The 22946-nt window shown below is 41.9% G+C and overlaps 1 long non-coding RNA gene and 1 pseudogene across 1 annotated transcript in view; both read left to right on the top strand.

Moving 5' to 3' along the window:
* The window catches only part of LOC134911314 (uncharacterized), a 120465-nt gene that overhangs the window by 27462 nt on the left and 70057 nt on the right, over nt 1–22946 (top strand). The gene's annotated exons all lie outside the window — the stretch shown is intronic.
* Nucleotides 14349–14466, top strand: LOC134912710 (5S ribosomal RNA; annotated as a pseudogene).

Here is a 22946-nt window from a genome sequence, read left to right as displayed (position 1 = left end):
CATGTATAATTAATGTTGTAGATAGGGGCTATACTACTTGTCCTCCTGATTTAAGGGAATATACAGTATGGACCAGTCGGTCAGACTCAGATTTTGAAAATGTTTCAATGTAGCAAACTTTCAGGGAGATTTGGCTTGGTGCGGAAGACAGGATTTCTGGGTTTTCTTGCACAGAGGAAGTAAGAACATGCCCGTTCCTAGCAATCTGTAGTAGACTGTAATTCTGTAGAAACGTATTTTGCATTATCTGAGGCTGGATGCGGGAGTAACATTGAAACATAGAAACATAGAATTGGCGACAGATAAGAACCACATGGTCTATCTAGTCTACCCCTTTTTGTATCCTTTAAGTAATCTCAACCCTTTTTGAACCTTAATTCTTTGTAAGGATATTCATATGCCTATCCCAAGCATGTTTAAATTGCTCTAATGTCTTAGCCTCTACCACATCTGATGGGAGGCTATTCCATTTATCCACTACCCTTTCTGTGAAGTAATTTTTCCTTAAATTTCCCCTGAACTTGACTCCCTCCAGTTTCAGTGTATGTCCTCGAGTTCTAATACTTCTCTTCCTTTGAAGAATGTTTCCCTACTGAACTTTGTTAAGACCCTTGGTATATTTGAAAGTTTCTATCTTGTCCCCCCTTTCCCTTCTCTCATCACCTTTGTGAATACCCGAGGTGCTGACGAGAGGCAAAATGGTAGTGCCTTAAATCGATAATGGTTTTGTTGTACTGCAAACCTTAAGTACACCTGATGCGGTGGCCAAATTATAATGTGTAAGTATGCATCCTTGAGATCCAGCAAAATCATGTGGTTCTAAACCTGCAATCACAGAGCGCAGGGATTCCATCTTGAATCTTTAGTAACTGATGTACTGATTAAACCCCTTCAGGTTCAATATCGGTCTGACAGAGCCGTCCGGCTTTGGTACTACAAAAAGATTGGAATAATACGCTATCCCCCGACAGAAGTAGGCCTGTCTCGAAAAACCGCATTTGTAGTAGACAACGAACTCTATTTTGTAACCTTTGAACACTAAATTGTGGATACACCCATCTTTGGATGTCTGAAACCACGCCAAGTGAAACGTCTGAAGGCGTGCGCTCCCACTACTGAAGATCCGAGATGGGCTGGAAGCCATTCATGCCACTGGCTTGTCAGCGACCTTTGTGTCCTGACAATGGTTAGTGGTTTGTTAAAAACCACATCCTCTACCATGTCTACTCTGTGTGGTTGTTCCTCTAGCACGGCCTCGAAAGGACTGAGGTCTAAAAGATTTGTAGGCTGGTCCAGCGTATTTCTGTTTAGGAACTGGTGTGGGCAGTGGCAGGAAAACAGACATTCCCCTGTGTCCTGAGAAATCCATTTGTCTAATTCAGGACCAAACAACATATTGTCAGTGGAAGGCAATGCCTCCGCCAGCCAAGAACGCATTCAAAGCGCCCGTCGGGCCACAACTAGCAAAGTAGAAAGCCAAGAACTAACCTGGCTGACGTCCATAGGAGCTGTACCTAAATACTCAGCGTATTCACCAAAGTGATCAGCAAGAAGGATAAGCTGATCCAAGGGAAGATCTTGTTGCAGGCCCAACTTCAGCTGTGTTGCCCATGCAACTACAGCCTTGTTAACCCAAACTCCAACTAAAGCAGGTCTAAGCAACACTCCTATTGCTGTATACATTGACTTTAGCATAGCTTCTAGCTTACGCTCTGACGGGTCTTTAAGCATCTTAATAGCTGGAACTGGAATGGTCAACTTCTTGGAAAGTTTTGACACCGAGAAATCCACTGTCGGTGGAGTTTCCCATTTCATTGTCATAGACTCTGGGAATGGGTAGTTAGAAACCATCTAGGCATAGAAAACCGTTTATCTGGATTCTTCCATGCTTCCGTTAACTGCTTATTAATAGAATCTGCATAATGAAAACACACAGGAGCTCTCTGTTTTTTTTTTTCAAATAAAACCTCATCATTTGAAAGAGGTTCTTCAGTCTCAGTAAAATTCAAAACCTGATGTATTTCCCTGATGATATTATCAATGGCCTGGCTATCAGTAACCTCACTATCTTACTCCTGGCCCAATTCGCCTTCATCATGTTCCTCCTGAGATAACAGGTCTGTCATGGAATCGTCAGAATGCAACACAGCTGACACCAGTAAATTATGAGACCAACGATGACTACTTTTTGGATTTGCACCAGATCTGGACTGTTGTAAACCCTGCAAAGTCCTTGACATCTCCTGAGCCCACTCTGGCAGCTCAGACGGTATCAACCTAGTGTCAGATCCAGCCGTCTCACGCCACTTACGCACAGCAGCCAACTCTGATTTTAAGCCAGTCATCACACCTGCCATCATCGCCCAAGGAGGATCAAGGTAATGGGTCGTATTAGTACCCATATTTGCAAGACACACTGTGCAAGTGGCAGTTCCCTCAGGAAACACACTCTCACAGACATTGCAGCCAAGCTGCTTTTTTGCTTTTGCATTAGCTTTAGGGGATGAGATTCCTAGAATGCCCTGAACTTTATTGATAGTATTTTTGCTCTCACTAAAGTGGACTCCATCTTACAAATGAGGGCTACAGCTAAACGAAATGTACTGTGTGAGCTGCTAGGGGTGGGGAGGTGGGGTGGGGTGTATAAAGCCCTTGATATAATGCCCCATGTTCTTCCAAAATGCTGCAGCTCAAGGTTGGCTAAACAGACCAGCATTGACCATATATATTACTAGTGGATCTAAGCCTAAATATATCGTTTTTCATATGAAGCACAAGGAAACCAATAAAACAGATTAATTCATCCTTACAGAGAATATGTCCTGAAAAAGTTCTATATTATAAGCTATTGCAAGTTTATAGAGAGAAGATTTGTGTGATGTTTTATATAATAAATCTGAGTAAGCAGTAAGCAAACCAGAGCTTGGACTTCTGCATGCACAGAGCTCTGTGTGTGGAGCATTCAGCTTTATAGTACTGCAAATAAGTATCTAGTACATACTTGCCTACTCTCCCGGAACAGCCAGGAGGCTTCCGAAAATCATGTGGTACTCCCACCCCCCTGCAGGAAAGTAGGCAAGTCTCCCAGAGCCGCCTGCACCCCATCACCCAGCTTCCCACTTACCGAGTATAGTGGGAGGACTTTGTGGCGAATGACGGGATTTGCACTAAATTGCATCATCGTAGCCATGCCCCTGGCAGTAATTTCAGCATTGTATAGCAGGGAGCATGACTATGATGATGTGATAATTCAGCCATGCCTCAACCCACAGCCTCTTGTGCTGTGACATGCCCCTGCCCCCTATGACAAGCTATGCCCCCATCTCCCGTTGCTGTGCAGACCTGACTACCCCTCCCAGAGGGGGCAGCCAAAAAGTCAGTAACTATGATCTAGTATTCATGCTAGAGAAATCCCATCAAGTCACTCCTGGCTCTGTAAAGTAGGGGATCTGCTGAGAGATGTAGTGGGAGATTTATCAAACCTTGAAGAGTGATATCAGCGTCTGTCATTTATCTAGCAGTCTTTGAAATGACAGTTACAAGATGAGTGGTTGCTTTGATACTCTCCCAACCAGTCACCAAACTGAGAGTACACTGGATTTCATTCAGAGCTTTGATGTGAAGATGTTTGAGAAAACTGGGCAGGTGCACTGTACAGTAACTCTAGGTTGTTAATACAAGTAAAACTAAAACTAAAGGCCCATATTCACAGGCCGATGTGGGAGAGATGTGTGCTGAGTGTGCGGGGGGAGATGGGGGGCGCTCATTTCTCCCAGCGGGTGAAATGAGCGACCTGCTAGATTGGCCTGGTATGCAGGCCAATTGAGCACCAGCGATAGCGATGAGCGGGGCTGCGCATCGCTATCGCTGAAGGGGGTACACATGGAGCGAGCATGCTTAAAATCTAAGCAATTATCGCTCCGTGAGTACCCCATTAAGTCATGTGGTGATTGGTAATTTTGTGTTGTTTTTTTTAAACAAAAAAATTAAAACAATTACACAGAACATTTTTTAGCATACTGAACATAGCATTTTTTAGCATAGCTGAACGTTTATCCCAAACAAATGATAAATGAAAACAAAATCATTGAAATCCCTTCACATAGTATAGCATGGCGAGTCAATGGACAAACACTGATTTGCTGCTACAATATTTCTGGGTAAGTATTTAAAGACTCAAAAAATCATAACATTGTTTTTTTTCTTTACTTATTAAACATTTCAGCTCACAGTTTGTTTCCAAGGTCATAAATGTTGCTAAGGAGTGTCTGATATTCATAACGTGCCTGGTAGAATTCCTATTTTAAGCTTAATTTGTTGTCATTTTTGTACAAAGTTATCCTTAAGGTATTTATTGATGTATTCATTCTTTTCAAAATTTACGTAATAAAACAAAGTAGACACACCCAACCCCGCCCATCCCACCCCCCACTCACACACATAATAGACCAACAAAAGTAAAGAATGTGCAACATAAAAGAAAACAAATACATATTAAGAATGGTTGATAAAAAAATAGCTGGGAAGGAGGGATAAAGAAAATTTTAAACCATATGCAATTAGATGGTTTTATGAGATATGGTGTTGACACAATTTCTGAATGCCAGTCTGTGAATATACTGTATATCTAGATATTAGTCTTCAGGCTAAACTAAGGTTTATAATGGAGTAACAAGTAAAGAGAGAGAAGAATGAGTGTGAGATAAGTCACCCAGTATATCCCTCCATAGATAGATAATTATGATTTGTTACTTATTTTTCACTGAGAAATTTTATACTGCTGTATGCTTTCAAAATTAAGCTGTAGAACCAACTTTTTGTAAAATAGTTGTTTGTTCTTTATTGACAAAAAAAGTTTAACATACTGTAGGACCTCTTGAGGTAGCAAATGGGATGCAACACTGTGCCATAGATAGGCCTTCCAGTACATTTCAAAATGTATCATCCAGTCTTCAGAGAAGTTTAGAAGTGAGCTGGGCTTTGAGGAGTGGAGGGGTTTGACTTAATGATGAGGGATTTAATTTAATGATGGCCACATAGGGACTGATGTTAAGTTAGGATAAAAAAAAAAAAGTAACTGTGCACCTTAGCAAAACCATGTTGCACGGCAGGTGGGGCAGATTTAAGTTGCTTCTAAACTCAAATTCAAATTGCGGTGTACAAATAAAGCTAGCCATCATTTGTTGGCTACATGCAAAAGCAGCCAGAATTTACCATGCATGCAAAAATAAAATAAATGTACTTGCATTCCTTTCATTGCAACACAGTTAGTCCAGGTACAAAATTAAAGTATCTATAAGACGTGCTACTAAAGGAATGTCCCTAAATATACCCTACAAACCTCCTTAACTGACTCTTGGGGAAATGTATACATTTTTTAAGAGAGAAAGTGGAGAAGCTGTCCGTAGCAACCAGCTTCTGTCATTTCATAGACAGTGCTAGATAAATGATTACTGGAAAGTAATCTCCTCTAAGGTTTGATACATCTCCCCTTCTGAAAGATAAATGACTTTTAGCACTACTATAGGAATCAGTGCACTTCAATATATTCTTCACTTCATAAAAGTCCTTCCATTGGCCAATGTAGACTCCCCTGCAAACAAATGCACTTTGGCTGACCCATACTGATAAATGATTACCGGAAGGTGGTCGGTTACCTTGGGCAACATCTCTTCTTTATCTCATCTAAGGTTTGATACATTTCCCCTTCTGAAAGTTAAATTAGTTTTAGCACTAATATGGGCATTAGTGCACAGTGCACTTCCATATATTGAGGCAGATGTATTAAGCCTGGAGTTGGCATAAGGAAGTTATAAACCAGTGATAAATGCAAGGTGATAATGCACCATCCAATCAGCTTCTGTCAATTTACATATTGGAGCTGATTGGCTGATGCGTTATCACCTTGTACTCATCACTGGTTTATCACTTCCTTATGCCTTCTCCAGGTTAATACATCTGCCCCATTCTTTGGCTGATCCATACTTTGTAAATGAGGCCCACAGTTTTTTTCACGTCAGAAAATGTTCTTTGAGGAGCCAGAAGTATCTTCATAGAGAATGATACTCATTAACTATGATATAGTATTACTGCCCGCACTCACTTCATCACAGTCATATACAAGAAGCACATTTACACTTGGTAAAAAGTTCAGTGCAGAAAATGCATTATGTTGACAGTTGAAAGGAAGTGCTAAGTAGGATTAGGATCCTGTATTACAGGAATACCATGACTAATGAATCTAAGCTCTCATCACTATATGTATCACTCTGTATCTGTATGAGAGGCTTATATTTTGAGCTATGAAAAATATGATTATTTATAAATGTACTTAATGCTCTATGAGTAATATCACGTATTACGTAGTTAATAAATTACGTAGTTATGTAGCAAATAAATACAGGTGCTTTGAGAAATTAGAGACCATGTAAAAAGTAAAAAAACAGTAACACCGGGGACCTGGATTAGAGTTGGACCTAAGACCAAATGCAATTCACAAAAGTTCACTTCCATAGAAATACTCTTTCAAAATGGACTAGAATAAAAATCTCATAAGACAACTATTATATTATTATTTTGTTATTGTTATTATTGTTCATTTCTAAGGTGCCACAGTAATCCATAGCACAGTGGGGACATAGGGTATTTTTCAAAGACATACAGTACATTAAAATACCAACAACCAAGGTATAGTACTGGAGAGGTAAAAAGCAAAATAACAGTATATAAGGCATAATAGGCAAAGTATATAACAAGCAGCCTAAAGAACAAGAGAGAAGCAAATTGCAAGGACACACAGAAGGATGAGTTGGGAGAAGAGAACGAGAGCTTAAATTGGTTACAACAATGCTACCTGCTGCAGCATGAACTAACAGTGGTCAATATGCAAACAAGCGATCAGAGCAGTTTGTGCCTGATTGGCTGGCCTGTGGGCAGCTGCTTCAATTGACCTATCTTTACACCTTGAGGTCAACTAAGTTAATTAGTTCTTGTTGCGGCTTTACGAGGAACAAGTAGCGTTGTTCTCTTATGTGTGATTTGTAGAGGCAGTGTCATGGTGCAAGGAGGTGAATGGTGGTAAAGTAGAAAATGCACATCTAAATGTGTCTTGCTATTAAAAGCATTGCCCTTTTAAATATCAGGCATAAACATGTACAGAAATGCTATGTAAATAAACCTCTAAAACATAGATGTGTCTGTAATGAGTGTAGTGTGTGCGGTACACACAGGCCTCTGGGTCCTGGGGCGGGCCTACACTGCACTCCCTGCATCCATGTTTAATTACATACCTCTCCAAAGTCCCTCATTGGCACTGCTGCTGAAGCAATCACTCTGAAAATGGTGTGACGGCCATTTTCCATTTTCCCGGTGTTTCATGGGTGCGCAGTAGAGATTTGTATCTGGACACATGATAAACACCATGTTTCTGTATACCTGCGCATGCGCAATTAAGATCTGTTGCCGTTAACATGGTGGGTGTCATATTTCCAGAGACCTTTGTGTGCGCAATAGTCTACAGTGCTGCAGAGAGGAGGAGGCCCACACAGAATGTGCACACAGGCCCCCTCCTCTCTTAAAACGTCCCTGATCTGAGAGTTGGATAGTGAAAGGAGCAGGAGCTGCCAATATCATTGAGTAGTGTTTCATGTTTCTGTTAAACTGATTATGATGATACACCCAAAATGTTCCTTCTATGTGAATTCCATTCCAAGTAAAAGGGGAAAGGTAGAAAGACTTGTGTGGATGATGAGCCCTAATACAGCATACTGTATGATAACTAGCAAGCTTTCTGGTCTCTGTTCTTGCTGTGTGACACCATACAACTTCAATAACCAATTCTCCCACAGAGATCTCATCTAAAATCTAAACAAGTTTGCTGGAAATTCATCCTGATCATTTTGAAATTATTAGTTGGAAGATTTAAAGTGTTCTCAGTAGTAGCTATATTAGATGCAGTGGGATCCCTATGAGGGCTGTTTATGATCCCCCCAAAAATAAAAAATAAAAAATGGAGACGACAATATAAAAACAATGGTGGGTTCTGCACTATAAAATAAAATGGTGGTAATTGATAAGTAACAGAGCACACTGTTGTAAATGTACAATATAACCTGTATTATTAAAGGAAAATACAATAAAAGGTGTGGTTTCTAATAGAAGCTGTAAACAGCCTACATGAACACAGTACTGAATGACATACCAGTATGGATATTTATCCTACAGTTAGTATCACTATGGTGATCTAGTAGTATGAATATTTAGCATAACAATTGGTATTCATAAACAATGAACCAAACTGCAGTCTGTATGGAAACCACAAGTTGTGTAAATTAAGGTGCATACACACGGTGAGATATTAACTATCTCCGATTTTGACTTCATGATTCCCCCTGAACTTCCTGAAGGCCTGAACCACTGATATTGACTATCTTTACTACAGATGAGCGGGTTCGGTTCCTTGAGAACCGAACCCCCCCCATCCCCGAACTTCACTACCCGAGCCTGGGTCCGAGTCAGGCTCGTGTTTTCCCGCCTGACTCAGAAACCAGAACGAGGCAAAACGTCATCATCCCACTGTCGTATTCTCGCAGGGTTTGGATTCCATATAAGGAGCCGCGCATCCCCGCCATTTTCACTTCGGTATTGGAGAGTGTAGAAAGAGGACGTTTCTCCGTCCTCAGTGTTCTTCAGTGTCCTGCATCAGTACAGTGGTAGTGTCTTGTGCTGCATCAGTCCAGTCACAGTGGTGGTGTCCTCTGCTGCCATATGTCCAGTGCTGCTGTATAAATCCAGTCCAGTGGTGCTGTGTTGTGCAGCATCAGTTCAGTGGTGGCGTATTGTGCTGCATAAGTCCAGTCACAGTGGTGGTGTCCTCTGCTGCCATATGTCCAGTGCTGCTGTATAAGTCCAGTCCATTGCAGTGGTGCTGTGTTGTCCTGCATCAGTCCAGAGGTGGTGTCCCTGTGCTGCTGTATATGTCCAGTGGTACTGCTGTATATGTCCAGTGATACTGCTGTATATGTCCAGTGATGCTGCCATATATGTCCAGTGGTACTGCCGTATAAATCCAGTGATACTGCCATATATGTCCAGTGGTACTGCCATATAATTACAGTGATACTGCCATATATGTCCAGTGGTACTGCCGTATAAGTCCAGTGGTACTGCCGTATAATACCAGTGATACTGCCGTATAATTCCAGTGATATTGCCGTATAATTCCAGTGATACTGACGTATAATTCTAGTGGTACTGGCGTATAAATCCAGTGATACTGCTGTATAATTCCAGTGATACTGCCGTATAAATCCAGTCCAGTGGTACTACCGTATAATACTAGTGATACTGCCGTTTAATTCCAGTGATACTGCCGTATAATTCCAGTGGTACTGGCGTATAATCATAGTAACATAGTAACATAGTTAATGAGGTTGAAAAGAGGCAAAAAGCCCATCGGGTTCAACCTGTATTCTGTATTAAGCAGTACACAATATAATGCACCAGCCGAAATAATGGTTTCGTACCTATTGACAACGATATGTCATATCACACCAATATACTTAATGTCAATATCATAAATGCTATATCCTTGGATACTTTTCTCAGCTAGAAAACTGTCCAATCCGTTTTTAAATGCATTTACAGAGTCCGCCATTATTATCTTCTCCAGCAGGGAGTTTCAAATCCTTATTGTCCTTACGGTGAAGAACCCCTTCCTACGATTTGTACGTAATTTTCTCTCCTCCAGCCTCAGCGAGTGCCCACATGCCCTATACAGAATTCTATTAATAAACAAATCCCCTGCTAACTCTTTGTATTGACCCTTTACATATTTGAAGATATTAATGTCTCCTCTTAGTCTCCTCTTTTCAAGGGAGAACATAATTAACCTAGTAAGCCTTTCCTCATACTCCAATGTCTCTAACCGTTTTATCAGCTTAGTAGCTCGCCTTTGCACTATTTCGAGTTCCCCGATATCTTTTTTATAATATGGTGCCCAAAACTAAACACAATATTCCAGGTGAGGACGAACCAATGATTTGTACAACGGCAGGATTACATCCTCGTCCCTTGTCTCAATGCCCCGTTTTATGCATGCGAGCACTTTACTTGCCTTCTTTGCTGCATTTTGACATTGTTGACTGTTATTAAGCCTATTATCTATGAGCACCCCCAAATCTTTTTCCACTACTGCTATTCCTATCTTTTCCCCATTAAGTGTGTAGGATGCAAGTTTGTTTTTAATCCCAAAGTGCATAACTTTGCATTTTTCAATATTGTACCTCATTCCCCATTTAGACGCCCAGGTTTCAAGTTTAAATAAGTCATTTTGTAGAGACTCCACATCACTTTCAGAATTAATTACCTTACACAGTTTGGTATCATCTGCAAAGATTGACACTGTGCTTTCCAGGCCTATTCCTAGATCATTAATAAATATATTGAACAGTAGCGGGCCAAGTACGGACCCTTGTGGTATTCCGCTGACCACTGGTGCCCAGCTGGAGAATGTCCCGTTGACCACTACTCTTTGTACTCTGTTATCCAGCCAATTACCTATCCATGTACAAATAGTATATCCTATGCCAACTTCCCTTAATTTGATGATCAGTCTCCTGTGAGGCACTGTATCGAAGGCTTTTGCAAAATCTAATAAGACAACATCCACTGCATTGCCTTGGTCGAGATTATCACTCAATTCCTCGTAGAAGCTAATTAAATTAGTTTGACATGATCTGTCCCTTACAAACCCGTGCTGACTCTTGCTAATAATCTTATTAACCTGCAGATAATCCTGTATGCTATCCCTCAAAATTCCTTCCAATATTTTACCCACCATAGAGGTTATACTAAATGGTCTGTAGTTCCCAGGATGATTTTTAGATCCCTTTTTAAATAAGGGCACTACTTCCGCTATACGCCAATCCCTCGGTACCATACCTGATCTATCTGAACTATAGAAAATCAAGTATAAGGGTTTTGCTAGCTGTGCCCTAAGCTCCATAATAACTCTCGGGTGAAAACCATCTGGGCCCGGTGATTTATTAATCTTTATGTTGCTTAGCCTCTCCAGGACTACTTCCTCACTTAAAAAAGCATCTAGCCTAGAGTCATTACCTTCACTGTCGTTATGCACTACTATTACCTTCTGATCCTCCCTGGTGAATACGGATGAAATAAACTTGTTCAGTATATCCGCTTTTATTTTGTCATCGTTTATCAAGGCTCCCAGTTCATCTTTTAATGGGCCTACATTCTCCTTTTTTATTCTTTTACTGTTTATGTATTTGTAAAACTTTTTAGGATTGGCTTTACTCTCTATAGTGATTTGATTTTCATTTACAATTTTAGCTGCTCTTATTACCTTTTAACACCTTTTATTGCATTCCTTGTAATACTGGAATGCCTCCTCCCCTCCAACTGATTTAAATGCTATGAAAGCACGCCTCTTATTAGCCATTTCCTTTTTGACCTCCTTATTAAGCCACATTGGTTTGTGTTTAGTACTCCTGCGTTTATTGCTCATGGGAATGAATTTGTGAATATTGCTATCAAGTAACCATTTTAAATCATCACACATTTCTGAAGTGTCCTTACCCTGAAATAAGACTTCCCAGTCAATGTCGTTTAGTGCCTGTCTCAGCATATTGAAGTTAGCTTTTCTAAAGTTAAATGTTTTAGTTGTTCCCTTATAACTATGATTCTTGAAACTGATGTCTAATGTGATCCTATAATGGTCACTGTTTCCCAAGGTCTCCCCAACTGTAATGTCTGATATACTGTCTACATTGTTGGCAATAACTAGGTCCAGGATATTATTACCTCTGGTTGGGTCCTCGACTAATTGAGACAAGTACTGATCTTTTAATGTGTTTATAAACCTGCTGCTCCTAGCTTTTACACACAAATCGTTATTCCAATTTATATTAGTATAATTGAAATCCCCTATCACTAGGATGTCCCCCATTCCCGGAGCTTTTTCAATTTGCTGTAAGAGATGTTCCTCGTCATGTACGCTAATATCCGGTTGTTTATAGCATGTGCCAATGACCAGTTTTTTTGCTTCAATGCCCCCACTTGTGATTTCAACCCATAGCGATTCCACCTTATCTCCCGTCCCCTCGTAAAAATCATCTATTATGTTTGGTTTTAGGGATGGTTTTTACATAGAGACATGTCCCTCCTCTCGGTAGCCATATCTCTCCTGAAAAGTGAATATCCCTCCAAATTTGCAACCCAGTCGTGGGAGTTGTCCCACCATGTTTCCGTAATACCTATAATATCATATTGATTTTATGATACAAGCCATTCCAATTCCCCCATTTTACCTGATAGGCTTCTTGCATTCGCAAGCATACATTTTAGCTTAATATTTCCCTTGCCCGTTTGTTTTAATGGTATGTTATCCTTATTTACAAGTGCCTTTCTAGAATTACTCCTACTGACTGTCATTCTCTTCCCTCCCTTAGCACCCCCATCATACTTAATACAGCCTATTTTAGTATTTTACTACTATCCCCATTTGACCTATTAGGCCTTTCTAAACCCCCCCCATCCTGATGAAGGTGTTCCTCCTAATGCTACGAACAGCTTTTTCTATATTCCGTACTGAACCATAATCGTCATAAGTTAATAACTTAGGGATACCATGGGCAATACCTTTGTCAGTAATTCCTGTGTCAATACCCCTGCTATTACCCTTGCCGGCTGAACTTTCCCTCCCCCCTTTGCCACCCCCATTTTGTTCACTACCCCCATCCTTACTGCTCTCACTGTTTGACCCACAGTTTTTAGCTAAACCCTCTCCACAGGCTCCTAGTTTAAAAGCTCCTCCAACCCTCTAACCATCCTGCCCCCCAGCACCGCAGCCCCCTCCTCATTCAGGTGCAATCCATCACAACAAAAAACATGGTGTCTGACTGAGGAGTCCACCCAGTGTTCCAAGAACACAAAGCCCTCCTTCCTACACCAGTCTCTAAGCCACACATTTACCTCCCTAATCTCCCTCTGTCTCCATGGACTAGCGCGTGGCACTGGTAATATTTTGGAGAATATTACCCTAGATGTCCTTGCCTTAAGGGGGTCATTCCAAGTTGATCGCTAGCTAGCAGTTTTTAGCAGCCGTGCAAACGCATAGTTGCTGCCCACGGGGGAGTGTATTTTTGCTTTGCAGGGGTGCAAATGCCTGGGCAGCAGAACGCCTGCAAACACATTTTGTGCAAAACAAGACCAGCCCTGTAGTTACTTATCCTGTGCAGAACGTGCAAATCTGGATTTTTATAGCTAACCTGAAATCATCCCAATACTTATGCAGCATTGGATTTTCAGGATGGAATTTTGAAACACACATCATTCAATCTCTGAATGCAGCATATAGTTACTGCAGACTTTCCTGCTAATTTTTCACTGTATCTTCATTCTTAGTAATAGATACATAGGGGTAAATTTACTAAGGTGGGAGATTTTTAGAACTGGTGATGTTGCCCATGGCAACCAATCAGATTCTACTTACCATTTATCTAGCTGCTTCTAGCAGATAATAGATATAATCTGATTGGTTGCTATGGGCAACATCACCAGTTCTAAAAATCTCCCACCTTAGTAAATTTACCCCAAGGTGATAACAAGAAAGATCTTTTGGATACCAGTGTTTGCTAATTTGTAGCTAGAATGATTTAATTCAGTTACACTCTGATTACACAATGCACTACTAAGATCAATATATCCTGCAAAGTTTGGCTTTTTGTATAGCTAACCTGATACAACCTTAGCACTTATGTGGTACTGCTTTTCTTAGTGGAATTTTGGTAAAATATAGTTCTTATCATCTTTTGGAAGTAGCTATGCATTTATGCAGTCATCACAGATTTGCTTGATATATTTCACACATTATACTGTTTCTCTGTTATATTTTACATTTTATTAATTTTGGATACAAATAAACAGTTCCCTTTAGTCAACGCTATACTATCTCAGCATTTACGCATGTTTTTTCTTAGAAATTTTTTTCCAAATCATACTCCCCCTTTACTGGTTGTAGCTACCTTCAAATTTAACACTTATAGAATGTTGGGGCAAACTCTGTATATCATATATGTCTTTATTACCGTATTTATTTGTACACCTATTTAATCATACTGAAACACTTTTTCATTTTCTGGACTCTCATTGGCGATTCAGTAATACTTTCCCAGGCAGTTCTCCAACTGGTGGGCAAGACTCCGACACTGTCTAACGCCAAAAGCAGATCCATCTATCACAACTCCTTTCTACAGTATATCTATACATTTTTTTATTTCTTCTTTTTTCTGAACTCTCATCAACGATTCTGGAGGAGTGTGCGAGGTACCTACTATTATACCATACTGTACAAGCCCAATCCCGTTTGATCTTGGAAGTAATCCAGTTAAGGGCTGAACTAGTACCTGGTGGGAGACCACCAGGGAATATTCGGTATAGTAGGTACATACTCAACTCCAGTCTAACGTTGAAAGCAGATTCACTTCTGAGATTCTATTCTATCATCAGATTTGACCTAGGTGTTAAATATATATCAATTTACACTTAGACTTCTGATATACATAGGAACAATCAATATTGCCCAGTGCCACCACGTGTCGGCTTTAGAGGATCAAAGGTTCAATTTTGACCTTCCACTGGATAGTACCCTATTGTACGCAACTTACTGTCAAACAATTATTTCCTGCACCAACCACCTTGCTAGTTTTTAATGCACCATGTATGTTTAGGAGAATTCATTTTAATAAAGAAGTAAAAGTTATGTTTTAATGTGTACAATTTAACATACTACTTTATTATTGATTTTCAAAGAGTGCGCCAAAAAAGCAGTCTTCTTTCTTTTTTCTCTACACCAGTATACAGTAAGTAATTACTGACTTCCTGGTGCACCACCAACAGAGGGATTGTAGGAATTTATAACTTAGTATCGTATCAAATGTTGGTTCATATGTATTAACCCCAGAATTTACTATATATGAGTGCGGAATCAATTTCGTTTCTGTGTACGGTAATGACATCAGATACCCGTTTTTCCAAACACTCTCAGTAAACGGTCAGTTGACACCCATAAACGCCCTCTTTCTGTCAATCTCTTTGCGTTCGGCTGTGCGATTGGAATCGTTGCTAGAACCAGTGCAAAACCACAATGGACTTCGTACCCGTACAATGCGCATGCACATTGCGGTGCATACGCATGCGCAGATTAGCCATTTTTTTCACTGATCGCTATGCAGCAAACAACGGCAGCTAGCGATTAACTCGGAATGACCCCCTACATTTCTTGCCTAATTCCCTATAGTCTTTCTTAAGGACATCCCACCTACCACTAACTTTGTCATTAGTGCTGACATGCACCAAGACCGCCAGGTCTTTACCAGCCCCTCTCAACAATCTGTCTACCCGGTCCGCGATGTGCCGTACCCGAGCACCCGGGAGACAACAGACCGTACAGCGATCACGGTCCCGGTAGCAGATTGCCCTGTTTGTCTTCCTGATAGTTGAATCCCTTACCACCACTATCTGAGTAGGTACTTCACTATCTTTTTTCCCATCTTTATCGGGGGGACCGCTCCTCCGGTTGTTTGAGGGAACAGGCTCCTCCAGCTCAGTTATTTTCTCACTGCCATCCCCAGAATCCTCGTCTAGTCGGGCAAATTTGTTGGGGTTTAGCAGATCGGAGATGTCCTGTCTCCCCCTCCCCCTCTTCTTTTTCCTTCTAACCATGACCCAGCTGTCTACCTGATCATCCTCATCTACCAGTTAAACTTCTCCACCGTTCTATCTAAACTTTGCTCGAGATTGTGAATGTCCCTCAGTCGCGTAACACTCCACTCTAGATTATTTACCTGGGCTTCCAGGGTGGCCGTTCGCTCACATCTCGTACAGATGTACCCACACTTGGACTGTTGTTCCAGGTGCGCATACATCATGCACGACACGCACTGAGTGAGATTTTAAATCATGGCCCCGCCCATTTCTGCTAAGTGCTAACTCTCTGTTACCTTTAGAAAAACAAAAATAGAGAGAATAATAAATAAATAAATGTAATTAATAAATATGTAAATAAAAAAATGTAACTAAAAAATGTAATAAAAAAAGGGACTATATATATATATATATATATATATAGGACAATACAATACTGTCATTTGAACAGTAATGAAGTTAGTCTTATACATAACTCCCTTGTGCGCCCGCTGATCTTTTTTTCTTATGCAGTAGCAGTTCCTGGCCCCGCCCAGCAGGCTCCTCTAGCAGCAGCAGCAGTAGCAATGTCAGCTGTCAGGCTGTGTTGGCAGCAGCCCTCGGCCCGGCCACAGCAGCACCAGCCCTGGAAAACACTCACACGCACACACGCACACACGCACACACGCACACACACACACACACACACACACACACACACACACACACACACACACACACACACACACACACAAAGCTTAATACAAATGAATACAAACAGAGTGGAAGCAGCAGCTCTTACCCTTGCTGCACGCTCCGCTCCGTTCCTCACTGGCTCTGTCCCCCCTCTCCGGCACCCGCTACCCCTCTTTGGCTACCGCATCTGTTACGGCCACCTCCTGTGCCCTGCTCCGGCCCCCTTCACCGGCACCACTCACACACCACTACTCACACACGTGCGTCCACTTACGTTTCCGGGTCACAGACTCCCGGGATCAGCGCAGCTCTGTCGTTCCTACTCGCTCCTCCTCCTCCAATGCACCGCAAGGTAATCTGTGATCCTGTCAGTCAGCCTGACCTTGTAGATCCCCTTGGGTGGTGGTCCACACCACCACTCGAGGGGGAATCGATCGCTACAGGGTCCGAAGCATAGCAAGCGCAGCTAGCCCACGAGGAGACTGTGCGTGAGATTAATGTGACCTGGAATTATAGTGGTACTGCCGTATAATTCCAGTGATACTGCCGTATAGATCCAGTCCAGTGGTACTGCCGTATAAGTTCAGTCCAGTGGTCCTGTCTTGTGCTGCATCAGTCCAGTAGTGGTGTCTTGTGCTGCCATAAGTCCAGTGGTGGTGACCTGTGCTGTATATTATTTACTCCAAATAAAAGAGTAATATACATTACTTATATTATTATCCAAATCATTTTTACAGGGTTTGCCCTGTGTGGTATAGGGGTACGCTCGCCTGTGCTGCATATTATTATAATAGCTCCAAATAAAAGATTTATTATTATCCAAATTAATTTTACAGGCTTTGCCGTGTGTGTGTGTGGTCTAGGGGTACGCTCTCCTGTGCCACCAATCTTGTGTGTGTATTACATCTGGGCAAATTCCTGCACGTCCCATGTTGTTTGTGCTGCAGACTTGTGTTGCTTAGCATAGTCATACAGCTACCTCATTGCACCTCTTTTTTTTCTTTGCATGATCTGCTGTTTGGGGCCTAGTTTTTTTAAGTGCCATCCTGTCTGCAACTGCAGGGCCACTCCTAGATAGGCCAGGTGTTTGGGCTGCACACTTGTGTCACTTAGCATAGTCATACAGCTACCTCATTGCACCTCTTTTACTCCTTTGCATGATGTGCTGTTTGGGGACTAGTTTTTTTTAAGTGCCATCCTGTCTGCAACTGCAGGGCCACTCCTAGATGGGCCAGGTGTTTGTGCCGCACACTTGTGTCGCTTAGCTTAGTCATACAGCCACCTTGTTGCAACCTTTTGGTCTAAAAACAATATTGTGAGGTGTTCAGAATAGACTGGAAAGTGGAAATGAGTGGAAATTAATGTTATTGAGGTTAATAATACCATAGGCTCAAATGTATCCCCAAATTATGTGATTTTAGCTGTTTTTTTTTTTTTTTTTTTTAAATCATCCAAATCCAAAACCAAAACCAAACCAAAACACGAAATGGTGGTTTGGCAAAACCAATCCAGATCCAAAACACGAGCATGGAACCAGAACCAAAACCAAAACACAAAACACGAAAAGTGCCCACCGCACATCTCCAATCTTTACTTGAGATTTTGACTATGTGAGATTTTGACGAAGTGCCAATTTTGACTATACTATGTTCTATGGGGGTCATTCCGAGTTGTTCGCTCGCAAGCGGATTTTAGCAGATTTGCTCATGCTAAGCCGCCGCCTACTGGGAGTGAATCTTAGCATCTTAAAATTGCGAACAAAGTATTCGCATTATTGCGATTACACACCTAGTAGCAGTTTCTGAGTAGCTCCAGACTTACTCGGCATCTGCGATCATTTCAGTGCTTGTCGTTCCTGGTTTGACGTCACAAACACACCCAGCGTTCACCCAGACACTCCCCCGTTTCTCCGGCCACTCCTGCGTTTTTTTCGAAAACGGTAGCGTTTTTTCCCACACGCCCATAAAACGGCCTGTTTCCGCCCAGTAACACCCATTTCCTGTCAATCACATTACGATCGCCAGAACGATGAAAATGCCGTGAGTAAAATTCCTAACTGCATAGCAAATTTACTTGGCGCAGTCGCAGTGCGGACATTGCGCATGCGCATTAAGCGGAAAATCGCTGCGATGCGAAGATTTTTACAGAGCGAACAACTCGGAATGACCCCCAATATTAGTGGTTCTCAAACTCGATTCTCAGGACCCCACACGGTTCACGTTTTCCATATCACCCAGCAGGTGCACTGTGTATCACCAACTGTCAGATTTTAAAAATCTACAGGTGACCTGCAAAACATGAACCGTGTGCGGTCCTGAGGACTGAGTTTGAGAACCTGTTTTCTAGATTGTACACAATATAGTCAAGATTGACTTGCCTGCACAGTATATCTTTTCTTGCGATACCGACCCCACGAAAGCGCACATCTGTATCGCAAGCTGTGTACACACGTGTGTATGCACCTTTACATAGATGATGGTTCTTTTCTACAAAGAGCTGTGAAGTCAGTTGCTGCTTTGGATGGGGTAAATTTACTAAGGTGGGAGTTTTTTTTTAGAACTAATGATGTTGCTCATAGCAATTAATCAGATTCTACTTAACATTTATCTAGCTGCTTCTAGAAGATAATAGAATCTGATTGGTTGCTATGGACAACATCACCAGTTCTAAAAAACTCCTACAGTACCTTAGTAAATTTACCCCGATGTGTGAACGGAGTTACTGAGAAACGTAGAATTTGACAGCAGATAAGAACCGCTTGGCCCATTTAGTCTGCCCTTTTTTTATCCTTAAGATAATATTAACTCTTTTTGAACCTTAGTTCTTTGCAAGGATAGTTATATGCCTAACCCATGCAAGTTTAAATTGCTCTACAGTCTTATAGGCCCTACACACTGGCCGACATCACTCAAAGATATGAACAATCTTGTTCATTAATGAACAAGATAACGTTCATATCTTTGAGTGTGGAGGCACCAGCGATGAACGATGCATGGCCCCGCGCTCGTTCATCGCTGTTGGCCCCATCGGCTGTGCATGAAGGCCAATATGGACGATCTCGTCCATATTTGCCTGCACTGCTACGGAGCCGGGTGACGGGGGGAATGAAGAAACTTCACTCCCCCCGTCACTGCCCCCCCACCGCCGGGTCGCCCATCGGCCGTATCCACCGTCGGGCAGCTCGGCGGCGGATCGGCCAATGTATAGGGCCCTTTAGCCTCTGAGTTGGCTCACTAGAAAATGAAATTGTGTCCTTAAAGGTGTACGCCCTCCTTATATTGCCAATTTAAAATTTCCCTAGATCTTCCATTCCTCCAGAAATTGGATCGGAATGGTAAAGGGAATACATTAATTCTAAAAATGTATAGCTTGCACATGAATCTGACTTGTTCTTAGCACATATGAATCAGAAGGATTTACTGATGCATCAATTCATTGTTAAAAATCAGGATAATTAATTGTTTAAGTGCCACAGCAAGGAGATTTACTGTGAAGGCCAGGTGAGGTAGAAAATGCATGTAACAGAATTTAACGCAGTCTGCAGCTGTTTAAACCTATAATTCCTTGTGTGCTAGCACAGTTTTGTAATTAAATACTACCTTTGTGTTACTTACCCATAATAGCCCTGATGCAGAGATACGACGACCCTTTTAAAAAAAGAACAATTTGCTCCTGGAAGAAACCATTATGCAATGCAAGGGGGGCAAATACATTTTTATTTCTGCATGCAGTGAAAATGCTGACCACATTTGCATGTAGCAAATAGAAGATGGACAGCTTTGCTTTTGCACTGAAACTATAGCTGGGTACTACACACTGGAGTGATGTGTACCCAGCTGATATGTCGGCCTGATGGGCCGACATATATCTGGACCTGTATACACATTGATCAAGGGCGTAGCTACCATAGCTGCAGGGAGTGCAGCTGCTATGGGGCCCGGAGATGAGAGGGGCCTAACTTCCCTGTCAAAGTTACATGTGTTAGAAACATTTTTCACCATTGCTTGGTTCATAGGGGCCCTTACAAATTTGTGCCTTGGGGCAATACTGTATATCTAGTTATGCCCCTGGACCTGCTCAATTTAATGTGGTATCAAATAAACTGGAGGGCATTATAATGTGACATAATATGAACTAGGGCATTGTAATGTGGCACAATATGAAATGGAGGCCCTATATGTGGCATAATATGAACTGGGGATACTGTGTCATAATGTGAATTGGGGATACTGTGTTGCATAATGTGTTCTAGCAGCCCTATATATGACATAATGTGAACTAGGGCACTACTATGGTTCAGAAAGTTAACAACGGTTGCAGAGAGGTGTCTCTAGAAGCTTTGCAACAGGGGCCCCTTCAAAATGTTGCTATGAGGCCCTCAAAGTTCTGGCTACGCCCCTGACATTAATTGATGTTAATGAAGGACAGAATGATCACTATTCCATAATTCATTCGCATACATGGTGTCAGTAGCGATATCATCAGGTTTGACGTGCAGCACATCAAACCTTCCAAAGTAAAGAGTATGAACCCCTAGTAAATGGTGCACTTTTAGCAGCCCGCAATTGATTCATCACAAATGAACATAACCACAGTTCAAAAGGAAAACATAACAATGTATAACAGGTTGTAGGACTCAAATTAAGGGCGCTTTAAACATATAATAAAAATTGAAATACATCCCTTAGGTTGAAGATGGAGAAATCACCGGAGACCAATCCAGAAACTTTTTTTTTCCTTTGCAGTGTTCTTCTCTCAAGGTGGTGTCAACATGTAAAATAATAGTAATATACACATGTGTAATAAAGTTTAAAAAACAAACAAAAATAAAAGTCTCTTAATGTGTGATGCACACTGAATTCTTCATCAAGGAGTGATCTAATCCAACATAGGAGCGTACCCGGACTCACACCTTATAGAGATGTATCAGGCATATAACGATATCTTTATCACCATGTATGGATCACCGATAAGTGATGCCCCCTTTAAACAGAAGGTTAGCGTACCCCACTCGACAACAAGTTGGTTTCAAAAACGTAATGGTATCTTTGTGTTCAAACAAGTGGTATTGACTGATGATAAGGGCCGTACCCTACTCACGGTAGAATAAGTAGTACTCAGGCGTATCTGGGTTTCTTTCAAGAATTCTGCCTGTCTAGGGTCACCACGATTCACATCCCCATATGCAGGTAATCCACAGGTAAATACAATAGATTTTGTCTTCAACCTAAGTGATGTATTTCCATTTTTATTATATATGTTTAAAGCACCCTTAATTTGAGTCCTACAACCTGTTATACATTGTTAGCACATCAAACCTGATGACATCGCTAGAGATAGTCGGCACGCGCATATAGGGTATACACACTGGCGATATGCGACAAATTGAGTGATATGTCGTTCCAATCCGCCAGATCACACGAAATATCGCTCTGTTTGTACCTAGCTGTCACAACTGAGGGCCTGAGCTGACGGGAGGCAGCCTCAGTTGTAGGGGCTGAGATGTAACGGAACCTGGGAGGTTGTATCAGACCCCTAGACATGTAAGTAACATGTAGAATTACTGCCCGAAGGCGTGACCACGACAACCAGGATAAAAGTCAATGATGTTTATTATGACATACTCCGTAACACAGCAGCAAATAAGAAAACATAAAACTCAGCAGGGAAATAATACAGTTCCTGGGTACTACAGGGTGGCAAGGACCACAGGGCTCTGGTAGTATGAGATAGTTCTTAACAATCTTCTAGGTGGAAAGTCCTTACCAGGCCCGACTGTAGCAATGGAAATAGCCCAGGATCGTACTAGCTGGTGTTCCATGGAAGGCCCAGGACCACAGGATGTGTGGCTCTTGGAATCACTAAAAAAGAAATAAATTCGGAATGAAGAACTCCCACTCTCAGACGAACTGGTAGAGTCCTTAGGGAAATAACTGCATCAAAAATCTTGCTGCCATCCACGGCAGTTAAGGAGATGGACGAAGGAAGTCTCTCGGTGGGTAGGGACCACCGTTTAACATAGGCTTCGGAAATAAAGTTCCCAGCTGCTCCGGAATCAAGGAGGGCAATGACGTTCCGATAACGTTGAGCAACTTGAAGCGAGACAGGAAGATTACAATCATGAGGAGATGGAGAGGAGATCATTACTCCTAGCCGGCCCTCTCCTTGGCGAGCTAGGATTTGGAGTTTCCCGGACGTTTGGGACAGGCATTAATGGTGTGAGACGGAGCTGCACAATAAAGACAAAGAGACTCAGAGAGACGTCTTCGGCGCTCAGCAGGAGTTAAACGGGAACGGCCAATTTGCATGGGCTCGTCTTTAGATGGTGACAGTTGGCGAGGAGGAGGAGCAGAAGATTTTGGAGCAGATGACCTTCCACGCTCAGTTGCTCTCTCTCTGAAACGTAAATCAACTTTCGTGCAGAGTGAGATTAGCTCATCTAACTTGGAAGGTAAGTCTCTGGTAGCTAACTCATGTCACAACTGAGGGCCTGAGCTGACGGGAGGCAGCCTCAGTTGTAGGGGCTGAGATGTACCGGAACCTGG

The sequence above is a fragment of the Pseudophryne corroboree genome, chromosome 4 (assembly GCF_028390025.1).
Source record: "Pseudophryne corroboree isolate aPseCor3 chromosome 4, aPseCor3.hap2, whole genome shotgun sequence".
In the NCBI taxonomy this organism is placed as follows: Eukaryota; Metazoa; Chordata; class Amphibia; order Anura; family Myobatrachidae; genus Pseudophryne; species Pseudophryne corroboree.
Note: the sequence above shows the minus strand (reverse complement) of the source record. Positions and strands in the feature narration are given on the sequence as shown.